The sequence below is a fragment of the Pantherophis guttatus genome, chromosome 1 (genome assembly GCF_059756535.1).
Source record: "Pantherophis guttatus breed Tessera chromosome 1, ASM5975653v1, whole genome shotgun sequence".
In the NCBI taxonomy this organism is placed as follows: domain Eukaryota; kingdom Metazoa; phylum Chordata; class Lepidosauria; order Squamata; family Colubridae; genus Pantherophis; species Pantherophis guttatus.
In genome coordinates, this window is record NC_142063.1 from 37073000 (window position 1) to 37082039 (window position 9040).

Here is a 9040-nt window from a genome sequence, read left to right on the forward strand (position 1 = left end):
GGGTTACATTTTTGCTTTTGTCTTATGGACTAGGTAGCTATGTTCTTAAAGCATCAAGCTGTACCCATCCCACCATATTTAGTGCCTTATAATGCCCAGAGTGTCCTTATGGCAAACAGATGAGGTGGGATGAGCTAACAGGCAGCAAAGGTCACCCAGCTGGCTTTCATACCTAAGGCAGAACTAGAACTCACAGTGTCCTGGTTTTTAACTACCATCTTAACCACTACAATCAGCTGGCTCTCATTATCTTGAGGTATTTGGGATGCTGGAAAAATGAAACAGCTCCTTATGTTGGCTAGCCCCCTATTTATATATTATACAGTTGAAACTAATTGCTCCTTTTTCACTATTTTTAACCTCATCCCTCAAGTGTGCTAGAAAGCTCTCCAATTTCTCACCAAACAATTCATTAAAAGTGTGTTCCTAGTTTGTAAAAAGAGGTTGCCCATTTCTGAGCTAGTATGCTCAGAGATGAAACAAAGAAATAGTCACTCTTATCAAGCTTTGCATGGTGACAGGGTCTCATTTCAACTGGAAAGGAGGAGTCTGCCTTGAAAAAGGTCAATCTCTTGTGTTTGCCACACTGAGCTTTCAACTACCAATTTTCCTGAGAGAATTAGGGATGTGGTAGAGGGGTGGGGTGAAGAATGAAAAACAAACTCAATTTGCAATCTGTATTATTTTTCCATCTAAACAGTCAAGCACACCCTTTTTTTTTTAAATAGAGCCCATTAGGAAGAGGAAGCCCAGCCCTTCCCCATCATTCCTTTTGTGTGCCGTTGTGCATAACATTACAGGTACTGCCAGAGAAAGGGTTGTAGAAATGGGTCAAAGCCCTGCCCTGGAGGGCCTGTGAAGGGGTGTGTATCTGTGAAATAAATGATTCCCGGGTGCATTTGGATCACAACTACTTCAGTAGTGATAGGGAGAGAGAAAAAGCAAAGAGATTATCAAGGTTTATAGCTTGTCCCTCATTAACTCTTGAAGTGTTATTATTATTATTATTATTATTATTTATTAGATTTCTATACCGCCCTACTCCCGAAGGACTCAGGGCGGTGCACAGCCAAACAATAAAAACACATACAATACAAAATTTAAAAAATAGAATAAAATCAAATTAAATAATTTTGGCCCCGACAAATTTAAAACCCCAAACTTTTAAAACCAATTTAAAATTGAATATATAAATACTAAAAAATGTTAAGCAAAAGGCACAATTGGGTCTGTATTATACCTGTTGGTGTATTGGTGGCTTTGCCTTTTGTTCAAAATCAAAGAAACAATATAAATGCCTCATTTTATTAGCACATTTAACCCAGAGTGTAAACTGTGGTAAACTCTTACCACAAAGCACAATGATTACAATTGATTTATTCTTCTAGGGAGAAATTATATCTGCCTCAAATAATAACATCACTGGTTTCTTTTGTCTGTGTTTATTTATTTGCCTAATAATATTGCATCTTAGCTGTATTTCTCAAAATGTGGAAGTTCACCATCAAAGATTTTTCAATGCTGACTTCAGGGTTGGCCCTGATAGATGGAATTTTGGTTACATTAAAAGGCAAGCAATTGTGAATGATTTCACATCATATCTTATTGTTATATCTCATTATAATTGTTACCTTGGCATTCCTGCTACAGACATTAAAATGCCTTTGGTTTCTCTAGCTTTAGTATCATCACAAAACTTCTCTTTTATTGGTTCATTCAGTAGAGCAAAAGGTTAATGAGAAAGGGACAAAACCCAAATTTTTTCCTCCTACATTGCCCCTCAAAAACAGACTTTGAAAATAATAATTTATTAACAATAGGAGGAATTTCAACACTGCCTTCTTAGGTTCGGGCTGAGCATCTGCATTGAACAAACTTTTTTTGTATATAGAAGCAGTATTCTGGCTGCCAAGGACTATTTACAATTGCTATATATCCATTTAATGAATACAGACTGCCTTAATCAAAGAAGAAAATAAGCAGAAGAATTTGAAAGAAAGATTACTGTATGAGTAGCTTAATTGATGCAATCAGTGTGGACAGGATTCAAATCTTTTTCAATCTTAATGCTAATTAAATGGAGACTGACTGTGGAATCTGCATAGAAGAAGGCAGTTCATCCATTTTTACACTATTGGCCAATAATATAAACCAGAAGGGATGTATCATTTCTTACACATAACTTGGAACTATATTCAGTACAAAAACCAATTATTTATTTCAAGAATTTTAGGTCATTCTAGAGAATGCTCATTCTAGGGGGAACACAATGATATAACCAACAAAATTTAAATTTCCCATCCCATTAAGAGGCTGCCTTTGCTAATATTACAATAAATGTGCTGCTTCAAAATAGCATCTTTTACCTAACCAGACGCTCCCATCCAGAACATCTTATTGATGTTCTGGCCTAACTTTCTCCCTCTTTTTAAACAATTTTAATAATTTTAATATTTTTTAATATTTTTAATACTCAAAGTTTAAATTTGTTTTAAATTGATTGGGGTTTTAATCTGTCTGGGCCAAACTATTTAATTCGATTTTAATTCTGCTTTTTAAATTTTGTATATATGTATTTTATTGTTGGCTGCTCACCGCCCTGAGCAGTCCTTCGGGAGTAGGGCAGTATATAAATCAAATAAAAGTAAAGTAAAAAAAAAAGTAAAGTAAAGATGTTCTGGTGTATGTTATTTATTCATTTTTCGTAATGTTTCCAGCATCAACAGGGATTTCTTGAAGATGTATACAACAATAAAGTTGAAAAACAACTATTAAAGGTAAAACCAAGAGATAATTATTTCAACCATTAAATCATTGAAAATTTTTAACGCTTAATGTCCCTTTCCTAAATGTTGAATGAAATGAGAGCTTTGTTTTCTTCAAGCTTACCATCTTTCTAAGTCAGCTTTGATTGGCAGCAGGGCTTGGATTTCAGTTCCAGAAACTGAGATTGGTGCAGAGCATGTATTAACCTTTGATTTATAGCCTTTCTTCTTACCTTCCACTGAGACGAACTCTGAAAAACTGTTTTGCTTCCGGCACTGATCAGTCGGAACTAAAGTAATGCTAGCCGTGGAGAATTGCAACTGGTTAGAAAGAAAGAAAAAACCCACATAGAAATGAATAAGGAAGGAAGTAATGACTGAGCCAACATTTGGGCATAACTTTATAACTTTGTTTCACCATCACTGTTAAACAAAGCACTGCAATTGTTAAGCGAATCATGTAATCCTTAAGTGAATCTGGCTTTCCCCATTGACTTTATTTGTTGGAAACTGGCTGGGAAGGTCACATATGGTGATCACATGACCCTGAGATGCCACAACCATCATAAATGCATGCTGACGGTCAAGCATCCAAATTTGTGCTTTGCTGCTTTGCTTAGAAATGGAAATTATAGTCCCAGGTGTTTTCATAAATTGAAGATTGCTTGTATTCTGCATTTTAAGATGTTTATGTCCCAGGAAAATGAACTATGAATTTGAGGAACCTTAGTGAATTGCAAGTGACACCGAAAAAGTGTTGCAAACTATTTTCTCCCACCAGATAATTTAAAGGCAGACGTGTACTTAGTCTGCTCCAGTCTTGTCTTCAATGTTACCCACCAAAGACCAAGGACCAAAATCACTTGTGCTGGCTGAGGAAGCCTGCTCCATTGTAAAGCCAGCATCATCTACAGGTGAAACTCGAAAAATTAGAATATCGTGCAAAAGTTCATTTATTTCAGTAATGCAACTTAAAAGGTGAAACTAATATATGAGATAGACTCATTACATGCAAAATGAGATAGTTCAAGCCTTGATTTGTCGTAATTTTGATGATTATGGCTTACAGCTCATGAAAACCTCAAATTAACAATCTCAGAAAATTAGAATATTACATGAAATCAATAAAACAAGGATTGTACGTAGAACAATATTGGACTTCTGGAAAGTATAAGCATGCATATGTACTCAGTACTTGGTTTGGGCCTCTTTTGCATCAATTACTGCCTCAATACGGCATGGCATGGATGCTATCAGCCTGTGGCACTGCTGAGGTGTAATGAAAGACCAGGATGCTTCAATAGCGGCCTTCAGCTCTTCTGCATTGTTCAGTCTCATGTCTCTCATCTTTCTCTTGGCAATGCCCCATAGATTCTCTATGGGGTTCAGGTCAGGCGAGTTTGCTGGCCAATCAAGCACAGTAATCCCATGGTCATTGAACCAGGTTTTGGTACTTTTGGCAATGTGGGCAGGTGCCAAGTCCTGCTGGAAAATGAAGTCAGCATCCCCATAAAGCTCATCTGCGGAAGGAAGCATGAAGTGCTCCAAAATCTCCTGGTAGATGGCTGCATTGACCCTGGATTTAAGGAAGCACAGTGGACCAACACCAGCAGATGACATGGCTCCCCAAATCAACACAGACTGTGGAAACTTCACACTGGACTTCAAGCATCTTGCAGCGTGTGCCTCTCCATTCTTCCTTCAGACTTTGGGTCCTTGGTTTCCAAATGAGATACAAAAGTTGCTCTCATCAGAAAAGAGGACTTTGGACCACTGAGCAACAGACCAGTTCTTTTTTTCTTTAGCCCAGGTAAGATGCTTCTGACATTGTTTGTTGTTCAGAAGTGGCTTGACAAGTGGAATACAACATTTGAAGCCCATGTCAACGATCCGTCTGTGTGTGGTGGCTCTTGATGCACTGACTCCAGCCTCAGTCCACTCCTTGTGAAAGTCTCCAACACTTTTGAATGGCCTTTTCCTGACAATCCTCTCCAGGCTATGGTCATCCCTGCTGCTTGTGCACCTTTTTCTTCCACACTTTTCCCTTCCACATAACTTTCTATTAATGTGCTTTGATACAGCACTTTGGGAACATCCAACTTCTTTTGCAATTACCTTTTGAGGCTTTCCCTCCTTATGGAGGGTGCCAATGATGGTTTTCTGCACAACTGTCAGGTCGGCAGTCTTTCCCATGATTGTGATTCCTACTGAACCAGACTGAGAGACCATTTAAAGGCTCAGAAACCCTTTGCAGATGTTATGGCTTACTTAGCTGATTAGAGTGGGACACTTTGAGCCTAGAATATTGAACCTTTTCACAATATTCTAATTTTCTGAGATAGTGAATTTGGGGTTTTCATGAGCTGTAAGCCATAATCATCAAAATTACGACAAATCAAGGCTTGAACTATCTCGCTTTGCATGTAATGAGTCTATCTCATATATTAGTTTCACCTTTTCAGTTGCATTACTGAAATAAATGAACTTTTGCACGATATTCTAATTTTTCGAATTTCACCTGTAGAAGTGCCCATAGAATGGAAACCAAAACAAACAAAAGCATTAGTAATATTTCAAATACTATTTCTCCCTTGGTTACATTAACAATGGGAATCCAAATGGTAGGATTACAGGATAGAATGATCTCCACTGAATATGAGCCATAACTCCAGAGGGAGAACATGACTTCTCTGTGTTATGCTGGCCTATAACTGTAATAAAGATTTGATTTGATTTGACTCCCCTACAAAAGACAGGGCTAATATCCGACAAATGCTGTTTTTGTAAAGGTTCTGCATAGAACTTGAGAAAGACATGAACAAATAAGAGCAGCATCCTCACAACGGATGGTGACTGAAAGATAAATAGCTAGCAGGACTTCAAAGCTGTCTGGACTCCCCATCACCTCCCTAACCATCTGACAGTGCCTCAGGCAAGTCAAAAGCTGGCAGGCTGAGTGCCCGTCTCACAGACTAGATGGCATCCAAACAACATATTGTATTCTCTTGGAGCTGGATGGTTTGTTCTCTGCTTTAGAAATTACATTTCTGAAAGAATTGCTGGAGAGAATGGGAGGGTGGCAGCAGAGAGAGACAGAAGCTTGTAAAACAAAATGGAGTTATGAATTTCATTGTTATTCTAGCTTTCGAAAATCTTTGATCCTTTCCTTTAACTCTTGCAGGGAGAGACACCAAAGCGTGAAGAATCTGTTTTGATCTGGCACGTATTGCAGCAAGGAGTGGCAGCCAGTGCACAATTGTGTGTTCATGGCAGCTTTCACATGCTTTGAGGAAGTGTGAAATAACACTTACCTCATCTTTAGCGACGAGTCTTGTTCCAGCCATATCATTAAACCTGCTGCTTCTCGCTTAGCCAACAAAGGAGCCTGTTCAGACTTTGCTATGGATGACTGGATGTTTTCTTCTCCTCTTTTTTTCATTAACTCTTTGTTTCCTGAGTGGTGGCTTTAGTTTTTATTTCACAATGTGGCTATTTTGAGCAATATACATATCTCTTAGTTGTCTTCCCAAAGAGTTTAGAATTGAAATACAATTTCTATTGGTCAGACTTCCCCAATCTGGACCCTAGAGACAAGTCAGACTACATCCCCTAGAGTTCCAGCCAACAGTACCAATGACCATACTCTTGGAATATTAAGGGAAGACGATGAATGGGGATAAGAGTTCAAAATATATAAGCTTCATGATTGGGTTGGGGTTTTATTTTTGTAAATATGAGTCAGGCAATAGAAGCCTTGACTGTGCCAAATATTCACCCTAGTTTTGAGACTCAGAAATATACAGGGAACTTCTACTGACATTCTCATTCTTGTTGTGGCAAAAAGGTTCTGTTATGCACCCTATCAACCTAGAAACTTTAGCTGGAGCATCTAGAAGAAAGCAAATCTACATTTGCTTTCCACAGCAATTTGTGTGTGTGTGTGTGTGTGTGTGTCTGTCTGTCTGTCTCTCTCTGTGTGTGAACACACACAGAAAAAATGATTGGAACGTGGTGGTTTGAATTTGAAATTGTGCCACAAAATTCTAACAAAAACCTAATATATCTAGATACCTTCACATTGAACTCAGCCAATATAACCAATGGCAAAGAATTGTGGGAAAGAACTCAATTCCTCCTGCCACACATTCCACCCTAACCCTAACCCTGTTGTAATCAGGACAAAAGATTCAAAGTCACAAATTAGAATAGACTCTAGACCAGGGGTGTCAAACTCAATTTCATTGAGGGCCATATTAGGGTTGTGTTTGACCTTGGGGGGGCCAGAGTGGGCATGGCCAGGGTGGGTATAGCCAGCTTGATGTCACTCATGTCAGGGGCACCTATGGTGGCCCAAGTGCACTGCCAGTGAAAATGAGCTCCCAAACTCCATTTTTGGCTGCGATGGCATCCTACAACCCTCTGCCACTGAAAACGGAGCTCACCAGGGCCACACACATCCCTAGTGAGCTCCGTTTCTGCTAGCAGAGGCACTGAAAGCCAGTCCTTTGCTGTTTCTAGGGCAGTCCCACAGGCCAGATCTAAGCACCCCACAGGCCAGATCCGGCCCCCGGGCCTTGAGTTTGACACCCTGCTCTAGACAAGGATAAAATGCAACAGGAAATGTCAAAGAATTGGGTCAACATACCTCCCTGCCTGAGTTTCACCTGAGGTTTCTTGTTCATGTAGGACAAAAGGTCCTTTCCCCTAAGAGATTACCATTTTCAATCTACAATCTACAAAGCAGAAACCAAAACTCAGTAGAGTTCCTGGCTACAAAATGGCCCCTCTCGGAATACAAGCCAAAGTGCTTTTTTTTTTTTTGGAATTTCTTGATGGCATACTTTCACACTCTTTTGAGGAACAAAAGCAAGGTTTTTCAATATAAAGGGCTTTTGAGAAAGACTTAGTGTAGCTGTCTCTGACAGCTGATTTTTGTATATTGTTCTCTCAGAATAAACTTCACCTTTCATTCAAGCATCTGCCTGGTTCTTTATTCCTGACTTGGAAATGTACTTGGTAAGATTTCTTTCCAACAGAATGATGGGAGTTGCAGCTCAAAATTGGAAATAGTTTCACGTCCCGTCTCTCCCCCCCCCCCCCCCGTTCTATGTATTTGGCAGCTCTGAAACTCTGAAAGCAATGCTGGCTGGAGAACTCTGGGAGTTGAAGTCCACAAGTCTTAAAGCTGCCAAGTTTGAAGACCTCTGCCTTAAGCATTCTGATGGACCTCCATTATTCATCCAATTGTACTGCTAGGCTAAACCTGCCTGCATTCTGAGCAATTAGGAAGCCTGTTCCTGCTGTGTCAGAGATCTTCAGATACTACAGTATATTTCATATCTTCCTAGGTAAACGATGCTTCAAAAGTCTATTTCATTGTTACAAATTCTCCCTGTTTCTTGGCAATAGTTCGGATACCTGGAATTTAGTGATTCCTTGGCAGAACCATGAATTTCATTGTCTGAAGGAGTTATCATGTTATAATATTTGAAATCAGAAATGGTGAGAGATGCAGGACAGCATTCGAAACTTGTTCTATATGTCATTTTTAGGAACTAATATTGAAATACTGTTTATCTTGAACATCTGTGATCCTTTCTCTTCCTGCCACCCATTTCTTTTAAACAATGAACACGTGCTTGTATATGTGGGGGGAGGGAAGGGGGAAGTGTAAGACTGTGACCTCACCATCTGGTGATTCCTAGCAAAATAAAGATGTACTGTTTTGTATATTAAATGGATGATGTCTGAGTAATAGAAAGACACCCTGTCAGTTAAACTAGAGGTCTGATTTTTTTTTTCTTCTATCATAAACTGGTTGGAAATTAAAAGTATCCTAGCAAAGTCAGCACAGTTAATGTGCTGACTTTGGAAAATGAGAGAACATGTTATTCTTCTTTCTCTCAAACACCTCTTACAGTTTCTATATTTGAAATTCATTCTATGTTGCTCAAGAAATATTTGATAATAGATATAAATATGCCATTTGTGTTGCCTGCAAGGTTCGCCATAGTTCTCATATTGTGTGACACAAGAGCCACATTTTCTGACTCTTAGTTCATATATGCAGAAATGCCAACCAGCCTTGCATGGTTTTACACTGCCCGGTGAAGTAACCAACTGTGAGAATAGTATGTATGTGGGCATACATACAGTATTGTTTAGGGATGAGGACCATTACATTGCATTGGACCATTACATTGCATTGGCTCCTGGTGGTCTTCCGGGTGCGCTTCAAGGTGTTGGTTACCACCTTTAAAGCGCTCCATGGCTTA

At 39.1% G+C, this 9040-nt stretch overlaps 1 long non-coding RNA gene across 1 annotated transcript in view; it reads right to left on the bottom strand.

Moving 5' to 3' along the window:
- The window catches only part of LOC148116385 (uncharacterized), a 41895-nt gene extending 35767 nt beyond the window's left edge, over nt 1–6128 (bottom strand). The window contains exons 1-2 of the long non-coding RNA XR_015733494.1: nt 6077–6128; nt 2999–3086 (exon numbers count right to left, since the gene is read on the bottom strand). This is a non-coding gene — a long non-coding RNA (uncharacterized LOC148116385). The remainder of the gene's footprint in view (nt 1–2998; nt 3087–6076) is intronic.
- Nucleotides 6129–9040: the final 2912 nt, after the last annotated feature.